Below are 18,148 nucleotides of genomic sequence, written 5' to 3'. Positions count from 1 at the left end.
CAGGAGTTCGAGACCAGCCTGAGCAAGAGCAAGACCCAGTATCTACTAAAAAATAGAAAGAAATTAGCTGGACAACTAAAAATATATAGAAAAAATTAGCTGGGCATGGTTGCACATGTCTGTAGTCTCAGCTACTCAGGAGGCTGAGGCAGGATTGCTTAAGCCCATGAGTCTGAGGTTGCTGTGAGCTAGGCTGATGCCACGGCACTCTAGCCCAGGCAACAGAGCAAGACTCTGTCTCCAAAAATAAATAAATAAATAAATAAATAAATAAATAAATAAATAAATAAATAAAATGATTTAGTCTTTAAAAAGGTTCAGGGTTTGGTTTTAAACCAGGCTGCACACCTTTCATCAGTCTGACATCTCTCTCACCATGGCAAACTGGCTTCAGCTAGCAATACTACATTAGATCCAAAAGAAAAAAATTGTTTTAATTTTGATGGAAAAAAATCAAGTTATGAGAATAATTAACATTAGTCTGTAATTTAAAACAAAACAAGGGCTAATGTTTCATGTTGCTTTATACATCCTTCTCCTCAAAGCAGGACCAGGAATGTAATTTTCCTAATTCAGGCAGGCACTGACACCAACGGGCACTGCACAGACGCGTGTGTACGAGTGCACACACACGCGCACACACAGACGTGTGCACACACACGCACACACACGCACACACACACACACACGCATGTGTGCACACACTCCTCCCGAACAACAAAATTCAGAGCATGTCAAAGGGAAAAGGTTTGTAATGGTATTGATCAAAAACCTTGGCGTCAACAGTCTATCTTAGCGGGTATGTGATTTTGATCTCGAGACTGTTAAAGGGATCTATTGTGTTCTGAAATAATTTTGGATAGTGCCATCATTTTTTACTTTAAAATTCTAGAAACGATTTCCAAAAGCGTTGTTTTGTTTTGCTCTGTGGGAAGGGGAAGGAGAGAATCTGCAGATTTGCATTTAGTTAAAAATCAAAGCTCCAGCAACAGGAAATAAGCAGTTCACGTAGCCGGCCGACATTTGAGGTATCATCAGTGCGAGACAAGGTCCTGGGCGATTCCTACTGGCCTGGCTGATGCTACCAAAACGGGAAGCTTGTGGCTCCACACAGCAAATCCCAGCAGGACGAGATGCCTCTAAGCCTGTGTGCAGAGCCTTAGAAGCAGGGCACTATTAAATATGTAATATTGAGGTGGAAACAGTGCAAGGGCCCTTCAGGCTGCCCCTCTCCCTGCTTGTCAGTGTAGCCTGGCCATAACTGCCTTCCATAAGGGAGCACAAAAACAGCTTTGCTAGATCAGCTCATTAAACCCAGCAGAGAATTTGCAAAAATGCTACTACGCTTCTTCACAAGCAACACAGTCCCTTTGCTACTCACTGAGTTGCTTGATGTCTCTCTTCTACCCCGTGATGCCCTGTGGACACATACTCACTAGGAATCGTTGGTTTTAAACCAGCGATTTTTTTTTTTTAAACCTCAAAAAGAACCTGGTAAGAAAGTTCAGTTCAAGGTAATCTGTGGTTAAACAGAACTGTACATATAGGGGGTAGTTTGGAAAATACCCATCACAGGTATTTCTCAAGCCCAAAATATTATGAATTTTCTGCTACTCTTTTGTTCCTGAAAACTTCAAATACAAATAGGTCCTAAAATATAAATTTTAAACTACCAGCATTCTCTGACATCATTAGACAGAAAATCAGAGTAATGTTGCAGCCCACAATTCTACGGGGTGTAGAAAGTGCACTCTCTGTCTGGATGCATTTTTAGGGATGGCCTGGAGTCCTCCCCTGCAGAAGACAAGTTTCTGGGATACTCACTTAGCTTCATTGGTTGGGAAAGAGGAATGATTTGACTCGCAGCTAAGTTCTTTGAGAAGAGATGCCTCTTAATACGCTGTTTCCACACTAATTTATCAAAGCAAAAGGCTCTTGGCTACTTTGTCTAGTGTTAGATATGGTTTTGAGGAAAAGAAACTAACATGAACACCCTCTCATCAGTAAAGACTAACAACCACTGGATTTTATGTACATAAATACACACCTGCTTTTTTATTTTTATTTATTTTTCTAAAAGTGCCCAGGTGGACTCAAGGCTGCCAGACTGCATACACATCTGCAGCAACAAAGGCTTCTCTTATTCCACCTACAACTTGTATCAGGGAGAAGGGGTGGATAGGAGAAAAAAGAGAAAAGGGGAGAAATATACACCTCAAAGGAAAAAAATCCCACCACGGTGAGATCTGTGTGCCAAGCATAATGCAAGAGTGTGCTCCACAAACACACGGTTCTGCACATGCTAATATTCTGCTGGTTTTCCTTAGAGACCTATTTTGAAAAAGTTTAAAAAGACAGGAGATGTTGAAAAATTCAACCCTGGCAGAAATTCAAACTCCAAAATTAGGAGCAAAATCATCCTTCACTGAGTTAATCCTTTTTTTTTCTCCTTCTCTTTTTCTTTTCTTAAACATTTTACCCATGTTACAGAGGGATTTCGTTTTTGTTTGCTTTTTTCCAGTCATTAGGAGAATGGTTGAGGAGCACTGTATCCATCACAACTTTGATGACACAGGTAAGATTCCAGATTCACATGTCCAGGTACAAGAGTTCCCTCTAAATGCCACAATCAAGTCAGCCTTCGTTACATTTCTTTCTGCTGAACACAGCAATGCCCATTGGTATCTCTGAAGTGTAATCACATCTTAGGTCAGTATTGCTCCAAGCAAAGCAGCTGTTTGGAATTGAATGTCCCCCTTCTTTTTTGTTTTATAAACTGAACTGGATCCTGGTACTTATTCCACACTCAATCAAAGCAAGTGCAACCAGCGCAAATGCCCTTCCCAATCCTGCAGCACAATGCACTGTGACACAGCAACCTGGCTCCTCGAGAAATTAGGTTTTTCACTGGTTTAGCCAATCATCTACTATCTGTTTCAGGGGTGCAGCTCCATCTTCAAATGGCCAATCTAGAACTGGATTCCTTCTTTTCACCTGGAGCTTTATCATGTGTAGCATCACAAGCTCGAACCAAAGTTGTCACTCCATACTTCTTAAGCTCCTCTGTCAACCTGTTGAGAGTAGCACTGGTAGGGTTGTGAGTGATCAGAAAAACACGTGTGCACACAGGCGATCTCCACTGGGGCTGGATGTTTCATTATGGCAAATGAAAAGTGTGAATGTGCGTGCATGAGTATGATGGGGAAAATGGAAAAAAATGATAAATGTTGAAATGTTTCACAGCAGAAAACATCAAAAAGACCACTCAGATGCTTAATATCCACCCATGTTTTCTCTATTTGACTTGCTTATTCCTTATGAAGCTTCTCCATTCAAGATAAGCAGAAGTATTCAGAATCCACTGGCATCCAAATTCAACTTGGGCCTCAACCTCTGCAGATGGATCCCCTTCGGACTCCAAAAATCCAACAACATACAAAACTTAAGCAGCCTTCACTACATTTAGGCATTAGTGAGACACATTAAAAGTACAGGTCGCTTTCTATTTTTGTACTCGATGCTTAATATTACTGGAGTCGTTAAAACAAATATGCTTGCAATAAAAAAAAAAAGCCATCTATTTCTGAGGCCAGTCCCGGTGTCCAGAATCTTCAAGGCAATGTTGATTGGGGCACACAGAACCTCCAAGCTCACTTGTCAGCGACAACGCTGTGCTGAGCCCGGCACAAGTCTGCCCTCAAGCTCGGCCATATATGTGCAACGTGTCTTCCACGGAGAACGCTGGCGAGCGGGGCCTGAGCATTGAAGTCCCGCGCGGGAGCGGTGGTGGAGGCCGCGGGGACGACGACTCCCCGCAGCCTCAGCCTGCGACACCCGGCCCTGCCTGCGCAACGTGTGTCCACGAGAACCTCTTGCTGCTGCTGCTGCCACTCGGGCCGCTCCTGGATGGAAGACACATTTTATATATATTTATAGATAAATGATTAAAATTAAAATCTGAATATAATTTGAATCAAATCAACTGACTATAAGTGATTTATATACATATATAAATTATTTGAAAACTGTATATATATCCTTTTCAATCTTCATTTACTAATTTATTCAATTAGCATGTATTGAGCACCTGTGTGCGAGGCTCGTGTTGGTAATACATCGTTTACCCCTGGGAAGCGGATTGAGCACCAGGTTTCCCGATCTTTCCAATCATTAGTCTCTTTTTCTCAGTTCTCTGCTTGTACTTCAATTTTTTTGGTAGTATGTGGTTTTATTGTCTTCCCCCACGCATCAGAGTAACTCTGAGTAGACTGTAAACTTGCAGGCAGCTGAGTACCCTCTCCCAGCCTATCCTAAGCAGCAACACAAGGCCTAGGGCAGTGACTTGCTCATACACAAGGCTCAGTAAAAGTGCTTTGGGTTGAACTGAAGATTTGGTGTCAGGTCCTGTCTGTCAGCTGTGTGACTCTTTGAACTCCCACGTGTCTCAGTTTACTCACCTGTGAAATAAATGGTCCAGACGGACGCCAAAGCTGAAGAATGCGTAGTGGCTTCTTGGGAGTAGAGGATGCAACTGAGATAGGGACGGGAATAGAGAGAAAGAGGCCACTACTGCTTACCAGCGTCTGCTGCGGGGAAAGCAGAGGGCGGGCTCCTGCCGTGGCAGAGGGCTGAAGCAATGCAGTGGTCCTTTCTAGCTAGACAATTCTACATTGTCATGTGATCTGCTTATTAATCACTCTGAACCTTCCCTTTTACTTGACTCATACTGAGCATGCAGCATTATTCAAATTTTGATGTAGCTTTTCTTTTTCGTCCTTAGTATTCTGAAACTCAAAGAGATTTACAGCCCTTAGAAACTTGCCCGTTTAAAACCAGTGACACCAGATGGTCCCCAACCAAATATGTAATTACTTCTGATTTCAGCTAACAATCCAAGCAGTGAACTCATGAAAAGGTAAGTGTGAGACATTTGTGTTTTTGACAATTTTGAAAATGACTCCTTTTTTTTTAGGCAGATAAATAACTTGGGTATTTTTAGGAATATAGTTTTATGGTAGACTCTTTTAAAATGCACATAATCTACAAAGAGAATATTAAAAAACACTCATCGTCCTACCAACTCAAAATAACTGCTATTAGATGGTCATGGTGCCATTTGAGACATTTTTCCTATTGTTACATGTTGCATAAAAATAAATATATATATTTTAAACAAAAAGAGAATCATAGCATACTTTCTATTTCATAATCTTTTTGCTGTTAATTTATAATGAACATCATTCTGTCATTGTATGTCAATAAACATGTATCTATTGTTTTTACCTTGAATTAAATTATTTCATGGCATTATTTGGGGGCTTTGGGAAGACACTTAAAATAGCAGCCATCCTTCTTACCTGAGTTCTGAACTATTCGGGAAATAAATACCACCTTCGTCCCTAATGAAGCTGATATTGAACACAGCAGCTAACAGCTGAAGACTGGGAGACTGCCTAATACTGAATCCCAGGATTAGATAGAATTTTCTCCCCAGCTCCAGGAAGACAAGCAAGACAAGCTCCACTAGACAAGCAAGTGCTGCTCCCATAGAGAAAAATGCCTCTCATTCCCAAGGTATAGGAAGGAGGGACTAGATAAGTATGTCCAGTTTGTTGTCCCCGAGCTCACCAATGAGAAAAGTCACCCCTCCTTTGCTATGGAAAAGCAAGAGAGGGGATAGAAGAGAATAGAGAGTACCCTAGTGGAGCTCCCTCCACATCAAAGGAAGCATCAGAAATAGATAAGACGTTTTCCCCAAGGTATGGATGTGCCATAATTTATATCAGCCCTTATGAGACATTTGGCTTGCTTCCAATCATTCCATTATATCACAAATTATTTTGTCTGGACATGATTATTGTCCCCCACAGGTACAAAGGGATGCTTCATGTTGTCGGCATCATGAGGTTAGTGTTGGACATGCACTTTGAATTCAAGTTCTCCTGACTACAAATCTCAGTATTCCACACCTCCAAGGACATGGAGAGGTCACCTAGACCAGTGCTTCAGACAGCTATGGAAAAAGGCTTGATGGCAGAGATGGGACTTGCTAGGTCTCAACTATAGACACAGAACAACCGGAAAATTGCCCAGGGGTCTAAACAAATGTGGAATGGTCTGACCCAGACCAGGTGTAAATGTGGCAAGTGAATGATCCCAGCAGGTTGGAGTCAGGTAGGCAAGATTCCATGAAGAAGGGACTTTTTCTTTGTGCTGCCAGCCAGCCTGTAAACACTGGTGACTGTCCTTGAAGCATCTCTAAAGGACTGCCCTGCTTCAGTTCGACTGACAGTGACCACGCCTTATCTCTGCTTTCTGTAAGATGACAAGAGAAATTACAGACATGTGTCTGCAGAGCCCAAGTCCCTGAGGCTTTTTATCGGAGACTTTTTCATAAAGTATAAACTAGAGAAAGCAGCACCCAAGTGTCACTGATGAGACGCGACTCAGATGGCAGGGCTTGGCAGCCTTCCTCGTAGCCTGCCAGCTTGATCTGAAGATGGATGCTTCATTGACAGCAGGCGCTTCTGGTGTGTCAAATCCCACACTAACGGATCACTTTCATCTTCCAGTTTCCGGCCTAATGATCTGCAGTGTGCAAATAATTTTTCCCGCCCTTCTTCATGTCTCAAAGCCCTGCTGTTTGCTCTAATTTGAGCTATAGTCACAATCTTGCTTTTTTTTCAAATGTGTCATGTGCTTTATTTAGCTGGGATCTGCTAAGATGCTGTAGGTAATTCTTTCCCTGGTGTCCCTTGGCTGGATTGTTTTGTAACAAGTCTTGATTCAATGCTGGTGGTTTGATGCAGAGAGAAAAGCAAAACTGCCCAATAGATAATGGAAGCAGATAGGTATGCAAAGGCAGAGGGTAGCTCTGGTTCGTAACAGAGCACAGGCAGAACACAAGGAAAAATGAACCAGGGCCTCAGCAGTAGAAGCTGCAGAGGACTCATTCATTCATCTATTTATTTCTTCCATCCTGTAGGTCTGGTCTCCAACTCCCAGGCCACAGACTGGTAGGTGTACTGTTGGGAATCTGGCTGCACAGGTCAGTGTCGGGAGAGCCAGTGAAGCTTCACCTGTATTTACAGCTTCTCCCCATCACTTGCATCACTGCCTGAGCTCTGAGCTCCCCCTCCTCTCAGATCAGCGGGTGGGGGCATTAGATTCTCATAGGAGCGGGAACTCTACTGTAAACGGAGCATGCCAGGGATCTAGGTTGCACTTCTTATGAGAACCCAATGCTTGATGATCTGAGGTAGAGTGGCTGCAAATACTGATGATCATTAGCAGATAGGTCGGACTGCACAATAAATGTAATATGCCTGAATCATCCCGAAACCATCCCCACTCTGGTCCGTGGAAAAATTGTCTTCCATGAAACCGGTTCCTGGTGCCAAAAAGGTTGGGGACCAGTGCTTAGAGTATGTGAGGCTCTGTTTTAGGAACTGCATCTTATAATGTGCTTGAATGATACAAAAAAGAACAAAACATATTACCTGTTCTCAAACTGCTTAAATATAAGATACGTATACAATCATAAAATGAAACATTATGTGATACATGTATAATGGGGCAGCTTGTTGGGATGTTGATCGTGTCTTGTTTTCAGTCTTTTTACCCCTTTCCAAAGAGTTACTTGAACCCTCCCTTCTCTTTTGCCCCAGGGCAGGTTCTGTTGAGGAGGGCGCAGTGGTGTGCAGACCATGTATTGGCCAACTCTGCCTTAGATTATATGTATCATAGAGAGTGAGATTAAACCTAGTGAACTCGTTAAACAATCTGATAAATGTGCATTTTTAGTTTTTCCAATATTTATTGAGCATAGCCCTAACATCGGGCATTTCATTTCTGTAATTTCATTATTGTTGTAGTACTAGTTTTTAGTGTTGCCTCCATTAAAGAGATGAGTAGACTGAGACTCGAACAGTTTAAAGACCTTTTTCCAATTCTCACTGCAGATTAGTGGCAGAGATAGGATTTAAGTCCATGTGTGTCTCCATTCCAGCCACTTTCCATGGATAAGTTTTGGATGTTGGGACTGCAAGCAGTTCTTTGCATTTTTTCAAGAATCAGGCAAGCTACTGTTCTAAGTATGTGGCCTCTGTAACTTAGGGATTTGAGTAACTCATTGAAGACTCAGAATTAAACAAAGGGAAGACAGGCCAGTGTAGCCAAAAGGTGATTGATTGATCTTGAGTTTGACCTCACTTACATCTTTAACTACTTTATAATTTTAGACCAGTTATTTCCACCTCTGTGTTTCACTTGTCTCATTTATAAAATGAGAACTTTGATCTGACAAAGTCTCTGATCTCTGCCCCATGAAAACTGCATTAAAAAAAAGGGTTCAGATCAATTATATAAGGCAAAAGAAGAATTGCAATTCTTGAATGCAGTATTCACAAGAATGAGGGAGCTGAACACTTCAATTTTAGAAAGGACACTACTTTGCAGACGTATTTGCTGTCTTATCTATCTTCAGAAGACTGGTATCTGGAACAGTGCCCCAGGACACAGTAAGTTCTCAATAAATATTTATTGACTGCTTATAGTTTACATTGTAGGAGCTAAAATTTAGGTCACATATTAAGGAAGAATGTGGTTGATATTAAAGCTAAACATAGAAATGAAATATGGAAAGAAACTCAGAAATCTCTGATTCTATTGATTCTCAAAATTAGGCAAATATTCATCCCTGTTGATTACTTAAATGATTGCTCCCTAAAGTATATTTTATCCTAAGCTGGTCTTCAGATCTTATGCGATGAAAGAGTTTCTGATAAAATAAGTTTAACAAATATTCATTCATGTCATTCCTGTTCTTAGAGGTTCAGTAAACGTTAGCATTCCAAAGGCCCTGAGAAGTTCTGCAATAAGTAAATTGATTTAATTTCATCTAGCATTTCCCACCATCACTCTCTTTAAAAAAAACAAATAACATCTGTGGGGTAAACTTTGTGAAGCCCTGAATTAGATATAGCTGATCCTGGGAAAGAAAAATGGATTAAATAATTCCCAAAAGTCCTATTTATTGTTATAATAATATCTAGGTATTATAAATGCAAGGCTACCCCTGTCCCTTAAATATTTGGAGGAAAATCTGTTATAATTAATTTACTTTATATTCTTTTTACATGTAAAAACTCATTCAATGCTGTTTTGCAGTCATTTTCTTGTTTTCATATAGCACTTTATAATCTAGGGGCATCAAGTTGCTTTCAAAGATATATTGCTCCCTTTCTCTGGAAAAAATAATATTACACAATGTTGAAGACAGAGGATTTAAATCCATATATTTTTCATGGATGTCTACTTTCTAAGGAGGGTGATTTTTTTTGAGCTGAGGAAAATGGAATCCTCTATGTTGATATATATGAGCCATTTAAAGGAAAGGCGCTGTGTGTCAGTGGCTGTTGCCAAGAAAGCAAACATGGTAATGAGGAGTCCGAATCAAGCAGCATCTTAGAGGCAGTGAAGTATCATGACATGAGTGGCAGTCTTGGAATCAGAAGATCTGGGCTTGTCTGCCACATTGCCCCTTATTGGCTATGGGACCTAGGACCTAGTATTATTGTAAGGACTAAATTTTTTAATGCATCTAGTAAGATTCTATAAATTAAAGTATTATCCAAATATTAAGATGAATCATCATCACATTAACCTAGAAAATTGGTGATCCCAGACATATACAAGATGAGCTGCTTTCATGTGTAATTGCTAAGCACTCAGAACACAAGGCTTATGCTTCCAAATTTCATGCTCTTGCACATCTACTGAAACATCTCACCTGCACATCATCTCAAGTTTTGCTTCTTAGTGTTTACTACTGAGGTTATACTATGTAGAAATCCAATCTCCAATTCTCCAATTGTACCCAGACAAGTGTCCCTGAAGGATTTTGAGGCTATTGAAGGTAGTTTTACCCATAGCATGTCTAAAACTGCACATGTCATCTGCCCTATGAAATCTGCCCTTCTCCCAGGTGCCTTTGTAAGCGAGTTGCACCTTTATTCACCCAGTATTCATTATTCACCCTCTATTTGCCCAAGCCTACTTTCTTAACAATATCTTTGATTCCTCTATACCCCTTGTCATCCCCAATGAATCAATCACGTGGTAATGTCTCCCAAGTTAATTTATTTGGTTCTATTCTTTTGTAGGTTGAATTTTGTGCCACCAAAAGACATGTTTGGGTCCTAACCCCCAGTACAAGTGAACATGGCCCTCTTTGGAAAGAGGGTCTTTACAAATGTAATCAAGTTAAGATAACACTGGAGTAGGGCTGGCCCTAATCCAGTGACTGGCATCCTTATAAAAAGAGGAAAATTTGGACACAGAGACAGAGAGATACACAGAAAGAGTAACAGGTGATGACAGAGGCAGACATTGGTAAGGCAAGAAATTGCAGGGATTGCTGCAACCACAAGGAGCAAGGAAGAGGTAAGGAAGGATCCCCCTTTAGAGCATTCAGAGAACAACCACCACCTTGACTTGGGATCCTAACCTCCAGAGCTGTGAGACAGTATATTTCTGTTTTTTTAAGCTACCATGTTTGTGATACTTAGTTATGGCAGCCCTAAGAAACTAATGCACATACTCACTGTCAGTTTGCTACTTCAGGCTCTCATCAACTCTTGCCAGGCTACAAATGCTCCCTGTGAGATCTCTCTTCTCCTGCCTTACCTCTATCCTTTCCCCCCAATTCCCTTTTGTCCATAGCAGCCAGAGAGCTATCACAAAGGTGTACTCCAATCAAGTTACTTTTCTGATGAAAACTCATCGCTGTTAAGATAGTCTCCACACTCCTTTAATGTAGCTTCTCATCTTCTTTTTCTACTCCTTTCTTCTAACTTCACTCAGCCTCAGTTCTCAGCTTACAAGACTTTTCCAATTTCCTGTTTTCCTTCATTAGACAAGAAACTCCAGGAGGAGAAGTCCTGGGTCTGTCTTCATCACTGTGATTCGTAACATGCCAGACATGGCAGACATATGAACATTTGTTATGGTAATCAATAAATTATCTTGAATGTAGATATAGAGACCAAAGATCAGTGTTTACATGGAATCCAGATTAAATGCTGTACCCTTGCTAGCGTTATAACTACCCAGAGCCTATATTTAGTGCCAGAACTGGAATATCTCTGCAACAGCTCTTTGAGGTGGGATTAAGGCATGGGAGGGTAAAGAGATTTGCCCAAGGGCATAAGCCTAGTTAGCTGTAGAGTCAGAGTTTGAATGGAGGCAGTGTGCCTTCAGACTTCACAGTTTAGCATAGCTCCATTTTCCTAGTACACTTTGGGTCAAATATTCAGATCTGGTTTGGGACCATGTATCAGAAGGTCATGTGTCTTTATTTTTGTTTCTGAGTATATGGTCACAATGCACTGTAAAGAATTAGGCATTGCTCACCTACATTTTTTGCACAATGCTTTACTGAAGCCTGTATGACAAAATTCAAGTCTGACTTTATCTTCATTCAACACTATTTAGTGAACACCTACCATGTACCAGGCTCTGTGATAGACACTGGACATGCAGAGATGATTGAACCAGGCGTTGGCCTCAGTAGCTCACACTGTGATAGGAAAAATAGTCAAGGAAATGAAAATATTATACCTCAGTATGATTAATAGAGTCGCGGATTCATTTCCAAGGTAAAGAGGTAGTTCTGGGAGGGCTGTATTCATTCACCCCAGGTAAAAGGAGCCACAGAAATAGCTTCTGGCTGTTGAGCATAGCAAGACAAAAGACCATTTGCCGGTGGGGAGGGCAAAGATTTGTTAATTTGAAATAACACAGTTTTCAGTTTTCTTTTGTTGTATAATTCTAAGAAGTTTAGTAATATCAAAACAGAACAAAGAGGGCAGAGGACAAGCCAGAGAAAAGGGCTGGAGCCAGAAGATAATGGGATACCTATATCATTCTAGAGAACCTGGATTTTGCCAGGAAAGTGATACAATTACTGAAGAATTTAATGAAGGGAGAGATACAAAGACTTTTGCTTTAGAAAGACCAAGCAAGTGGCCTCCTTGTATTATAGAAAGTATGCTATGTTTATATCATATGCGTGCATGTGCATTTTGTGTGTGCATGCATTTTCATGTGTTTATTTATATGGCTGCACATGCACACACACTTCTACTACGATTTGGTTGAACTGTGCGATGTTGCCGTTGTTATAGGTCAAAAAATGGTCAATGATCACAGTTTTGGTTTGACCTATAATTTATAGCATGATAAAAGAACAGATTGTGAAGTCAAAAACCTTGGGTCTGAATCTCATTGTCTTAGTTTGAATGCCTCAGAATTGGACTGGCACAAGGGCTCACTCCTGTGAAGGCGGTCCTGGCAGGGCACACGGTTGGGGAGTGACACAGAGTAGGAAGGGTAGCCCACAAAGGGGATCCAGCAAGCCAGCTGCAACAGAAGGCAGCAGAAGCTTAACCCTGCTGAGCAGATGTGGAAGTCAGTGTGTACATGCCTCTGAGAGGCATCCCACCCAAGAGTGAGGGGGCCAGAGTACTTATACGCTGACTTCTGTCAGTGACTGGTTGAGAGCTGCTGTGAAAGGCAGGCATAGGAGCCTTTGGAGCCCCAGGGAAAGCCCCCCAGTAATTAGGTTCAGATTCTCCAGTTAGAAGTCAGCCAGGGTGCATTACAATGGCGAGGCCCCAGGGATATGGTCCGTCACACCCATCTCCACTACTTAACAGCTAAATGGTCTTGATCTATTAATAGTTTCTTAATGTCTTTGAGGCTCAATTTTGTACTACCAAAATAGGGACTGCAATACCTTCACCTGGGGAGGATTAACATACTTTATTGTGGTCTAAAGAAATACTACTAATGTAATTGACAATGGAAAAGAACCCAAACTCTGTAAAATAATTTTAAAAGGTTTATTCTGGCCAGGTGCGTTGGCTCACGCCTGTAACCCTAGCACTCTGGGAGGCTGAAGCAGGAGGATTGCTTGAGCCCAGGAGTTGGAGCCCAGCCTGAGCGAGAGTGAGACCCTGTCCCTACCAAAAATAGAAAAAAATTAGCTGGGTGTGGTGATGCACACCTGTGGTCCCAGCTACTCAGGAGGCTGAGGCAGGAGGGTCGCTTGAGCACAGGAGTTTGAAGCTGCAGTGAGCTACGACGACGCCATTGCACTCTACCCAGGTTGATAGAGTGAGACTCTATCTCAAAAAAATAAAATAAAATTTAATTAATTAAAAATGTTTATTCTAAGCCAAATATGTGCCACTATGGCCTGGAGAACTGCGCCCAAGAAGCCTAGAGCAAGTGGTCTTGCTGTGGTTGGGTTACAGTCTAGTTTTATACATTTCAGGGAGACAGGAATTACATGTAAAGTCATAAATAAGTACATAGAAGGCATACATACATTGGTTTGGTCTGAAAAGACAGGATATCTCAGAGTGGGGCACTACAAGTTATAGGTGATTTTAAAGATTCTTTGGTTTGTAATTGATTAAAGAAATGAAGCTTTGTCTAAAGGCTTGGAATGTTTTAAGATAAGGAAATCTGTTAATAAGAGACAAGTCACTGGACATATACCCAGGCTCAGACCTGGACATATACCCAGATCTGTTATGTATATTGATGACCTGCAGGTGTGGTTTAAGCTTTGTCTTACATAGCCTTAGGCCTATTAATGAGTTACAAAGGGTATCTCCAAGAAGGGAAGGGGGCATGATGAGGCAGGTCTGACCTCTCTTCTCATGGCCAGCAACCCAACTTTAGGGTATTTCAGGGGTCGCCTTGGCCAAGAGGGGGTTTATTTATTTGGTCTGGGAGCTTAAGATTTTATTTTAGTTCATATAATATATTTATAGTATATTTCATGAACACCAAAATAAATAGCAGTCTCAAAATTTACAAAACAACTTTGCTTTTCACCTAGGCTTTCTCCTTACTAAGCCCTCATTCCTGCTGCTAGAGAAGTCCAACAGGTAAGTTGTATGAACTGGGAACCTTGAAATCCACTGGATAAACTCTCAGAATTGAAAAATCGCATAGGCCTCTCCACTGTGTTCCTTTCAGTCAAATACAGCCCACTTATCGCTAATAATATTTCTGCTTCTTCATCCAAGGAGGATGTCAGGAGCAGGGTCACTTGTGTGGCCTGTAGAGAAAGCTAGCGCTGTTTCCATGGTGTCATACTAAGAATTGTGGATTGTGACTGCAGCAAGAGAAGTTCAGATCTCAGGGGTGGCCAGCTGCTCTGTACTGATGCCTAAGAAAAGGGATTTTTCAGGGTGAGCACAGGCAGTCCTGAATCACAGGTTCACACTTGGCAGAAAGACAAAAAAGATATGTCCTTCCACCTTAAAATTCCTCCCTTGCTAATGTCTGAAATTGCACTACTAACAACATATCCCTTTGTATTAGGTATTCCTCTCTCTATCCCTCTAAATTGAACTATCATTATATATGGTGAAATGCACAGATCTTAAGCATAGACTCCGATGAGTTTTGACAAACGTATATACCTCTGTAACCAATAACCCAGCCAGGATAATAGCACCTTTCTGTCACCCCAGAAAGGTCCCTCCTGCCTTTTTCCCTTCATCTTCCCCTGATGACCACTATTTTCATTTCTATCCCCACAAATCAATTTTGCCTGATCTCTAAATTATTATAAACAAAATCATAAGATATGTATTCTTTTGTGTCTGGTGACTTTTGTTCAACACAGTGTTTTTGAGATTTGTTATGTTGCTGCAAATAACAGTGGTCTGTTCTTTTCTATTGCTGAGTAGTATACCATTGCATAAAATACTGCCATTTCTTTATCTGTTTTCCTGGTGATGGATATTTGGATTGTTTCTTTTTATATTTTATTTTTTGCTATTATGAGTAAAAATGACATAAACCTTCTTACACAAGTCCTCTTGTGGACAAATGTTTTCATTTCCCTTGGTAAAATATCTTGGAATGACGCTCTGCAAAAGGAGGTATACAAATGCCCAATACATGTACATAAAGTCTAATAAGAGAAGTAAATTTAAATCATTAGGAGATACACTACATTTCACTAGGATGGCTAAAGTTTACAAATATTCTCTTGGAACAGGCAAATAAATCTGGAAAGAATATTCTTTTCTTTATGTTTTTAATATTTTTGTTAGCAAAATTTTGAAACACATTAAAATAGTAGAATGGTATAGTGGACCTCCATATACTCATTTCAAAGATTCAACAATTATCAATACTTTGCCATCATTACCCTGTGTCATTTTTCAACAACAACCAATTACCCAATTCTTTGACACTAACTGGGTGAGTGTGCTATAGTTCAATTCAATTCTGACACTAACTATCTAGAGTTAGTGCAGACCCCCAAGTCAAGGGCTCAGTCCCACAAGTCTGCCCCCACTTCAGATGCCAGCCTCCCCAGGCGTCTGCACTTCTGTCTGGCCAACTACAAATTTGAGGGTTCCCAGGCTACCTCTCCTCTGGTTTGACAATTCACTAGAATGACTCACAGAACTCTGGAAAGTGCCTTACTTACAATTACCGTTTTGTTATAATGAATAGAGCTCAGAAACAGCCACATGGCTGTTCGGAAGACATGCATGAGGCAAAATATGTGGGTGGTGGGAGTGGGGCAGAGCTTCCCTGCCTTCTTCAGGTGGCCAAACATCAGTGTGTTCATCAACCCAGATGCTCCCTGAACCCCACCACGTAGGGATTTTATATGAGATCTTATTACATGGCATGATTGTCAACTAGTGATTGAACTCAGTCTCTAGCCCTCTCTCCTCCTCAGAGGTACTGTAGTGGGGCTGAGAGTTCTAACCCTCTGATCATGTGGTTGGTTCCACTGGTGGCCAGCCCCCATCCTGAAGCCATCTAGAGGCCCCCATGAGTCACCTCGTCTGCATAAACTCAGCTGTGGTTGGAAGGGGCTTGTTATGAACAACAAAAGATAGTCCTTATCGCTCAGGAAATTCCAAAGGATTTAGGAGCTCTGTGCCAGCAATGGGGAACAAAAACAAAATATTTATTTTTTTTGTTATATCACATACCCCAACTATACCTTATTTGTATATTTATCATTTTTTCTTTTTTTATTTTGCTGTAGTATTTTAAAGAAAATTCTCTATATCACATTATTTTACCCTAAAAGATATTTCAAACATAACCCAAATACTATTTTATACCTAATGAACACTAATAACTTATCATCTAATACGCTCTCCATACTTAGATTTCCCTAATCATCTTAAAAATGTCTTTATAATTGATTTACATATTGCATTTGATTGTGATATATGTTTTTCTCTTTTATTCTAGAACAGCCCCTGGTCTATCCCTTCCCTTCTCTTCTGTGCCATTGAATTACTAAAGAAACGAGGTCAACTGTCCATAAAATCCACATTATGATTGTCTCCTGATAGTATCATTTCTCCAGTTCCTCCATCTTTTTCTTTTCTTTAAATAAGAAGGTAGATCCAAAAGGCTCAGGTTCATGTTCAACATTTTTAAAACAAAAATACTTCCTAAGAGTTTTCATTTATTTTGAGAAGGATTTTTTCAGTGTCTACCATGTTTTTGGTCCTGGGAGTTACAAAGGTAAATACCATGTGTCATAGTCTTGTCGTTAATGACGTTACAGCCCAGTTGGTGAGGAAGGCATGTAAAGCAATAAATACCAGAGTATAAATGCCTGAGGATTTGGGTGGGGATATAAATTCTGATAGGGGCAGCAAGGCTGCACGGGGAAGCGATACATGAGCTGGCTGCGGAGGGAGAGTAGGACTTGCCAGTCCAAGGAGGGAGAGCAGAAGAGAACCTGCTAAGCCAAGGACCTCTGTGTCTACAAGAGGAGACACATAAATATACTGCAGTAGGTTGTCAGGGCCTTAAATTACAAATCAAAGAATTTGGATTTTATCTTTAAGCAATGGGAAGCCTGGAAAGAATTTTATCTGAGGATGGGGGTGGGGATGGGAGAGTGGGAATGAGGGGTGGGATGGGGTTGTCAGCCCATAGTGGAGTTCTCAGCACCTTAGAGTGAATAGATTTGCCAGAAATTACCTTTTCTGCCTGAGGTGGACTCCACAAGTCCTATTTTAATTCCTTAGCGTGTGGACTCAGACCAAAGCTGACATTTGGCAGTTGAAGTGCCCCATGTCATGTCTACTCTGCCCATTGCCCTATTAAGTGGCCTTTGTAACCATGGAAACAGTTCAGGTTCTCAATCTAGCAGAAGGTAAAGGATAGAGATGTCTTGTGTGGCTATGCAGATAATAACCACCTTTTCCTGGAATCCTTGGTGATGCTAATCCCGTTGTAGTGACCACAGCCAGTCGGATAGCCCTGCTGCCAGGTGTCCGGCCAGGAGCTGACTTGGGCAGCCAGTGTTTGATGGTAATGATTGGAGGAGTAATCGTGGCACATGCTCAGAGGAATCAATGACTAAATTGCAGGTCCTCAGTACTGGAAAACCGTAAAAATGACTCAAATAAAGAAGCTGGTTGAAAGTGCTAGAGCAAGGACAAGATAACTATGTGTCACTCGCCACAGAGCTCTGGCTCCTGATTCGCGCTTCTGGGCTGCACTCGGAGGCCGTAGGCCAGATGCGAGACCTTTAGCAAATACCAATTTCCAGCCCATACACATACCCAGTTCCATCAAGGGGGTACTTAGGCATTATTTTTTTCAAAATCCCCAAGTGATTGAAATGCAGTTGGGTTTGCAAACAACTGAGCTAACCCAAGCCAAAGAAAAGTCAACTCAGATGGGCAGGCTGGGAGGGGAATGGGTTGAATCTAAGACCAGGCACTGAACTTCTCAGCAGCCTGGTGCCAGCAATGGAGAACAAAGACCAAATATGTGTCTTTGGCCTCTTTACTTTGAAGGGTCCCTCTGATGGGCCATACATGAGTAGAAAGGTGCAACTGCTATGACAGTCAAGAGATTCTACATCGCAAAGGTGCTGAGAAAGAATCAGACTGAGTTGACAGCGTTGACCAGCACTGGTTTGCAGAACATAGAAGGTGGCATAGTGAGCACCCACTGGCACCTTGCCAGCAAGGCAGGGATGGCATCTCATCTGTGACCCCTGTGGTCCCAACCCTCCTAGTGGTCTTTAGTGGAAAGCTCAGACTGTGCATTCAGAAGTTCTAAAATTCTG

General features: G+C 41.3%; 1 pseudogene; it reads right to left on the bottom strand.

The window, feature by feature from the left end:
- Nucleotides 1-2,644: 2,644 nt before the first annotated feature.
- On the bottom strand, nucleotides 2,645-3,158 carry LOC123637472 (annotated as a pseudogene).
- Nucleotides 3,159-18,148: the final 14,990 nt, after the last annotated feature.

The sequence above is a fragment of the Lemur catta genome, chromosome 4 (genome assembly GCF_020740605.2).
Source record: "Lemur catta isolate mLemCat1 chromosome 4, mLemCat1.pri, whole genome shotgun sequence".
NCBI classification, from domain to species: domain Eukaryota; kingdom Metazoa; phylum Chordata; class Mammalia; order Primates; family Lemuridae; genus Lemur; species Lemur catta.
Note: the sequence above shows the minus strand (reverse complement) of the source record. Positions and strands in the feature narration are given on the sequence as shown.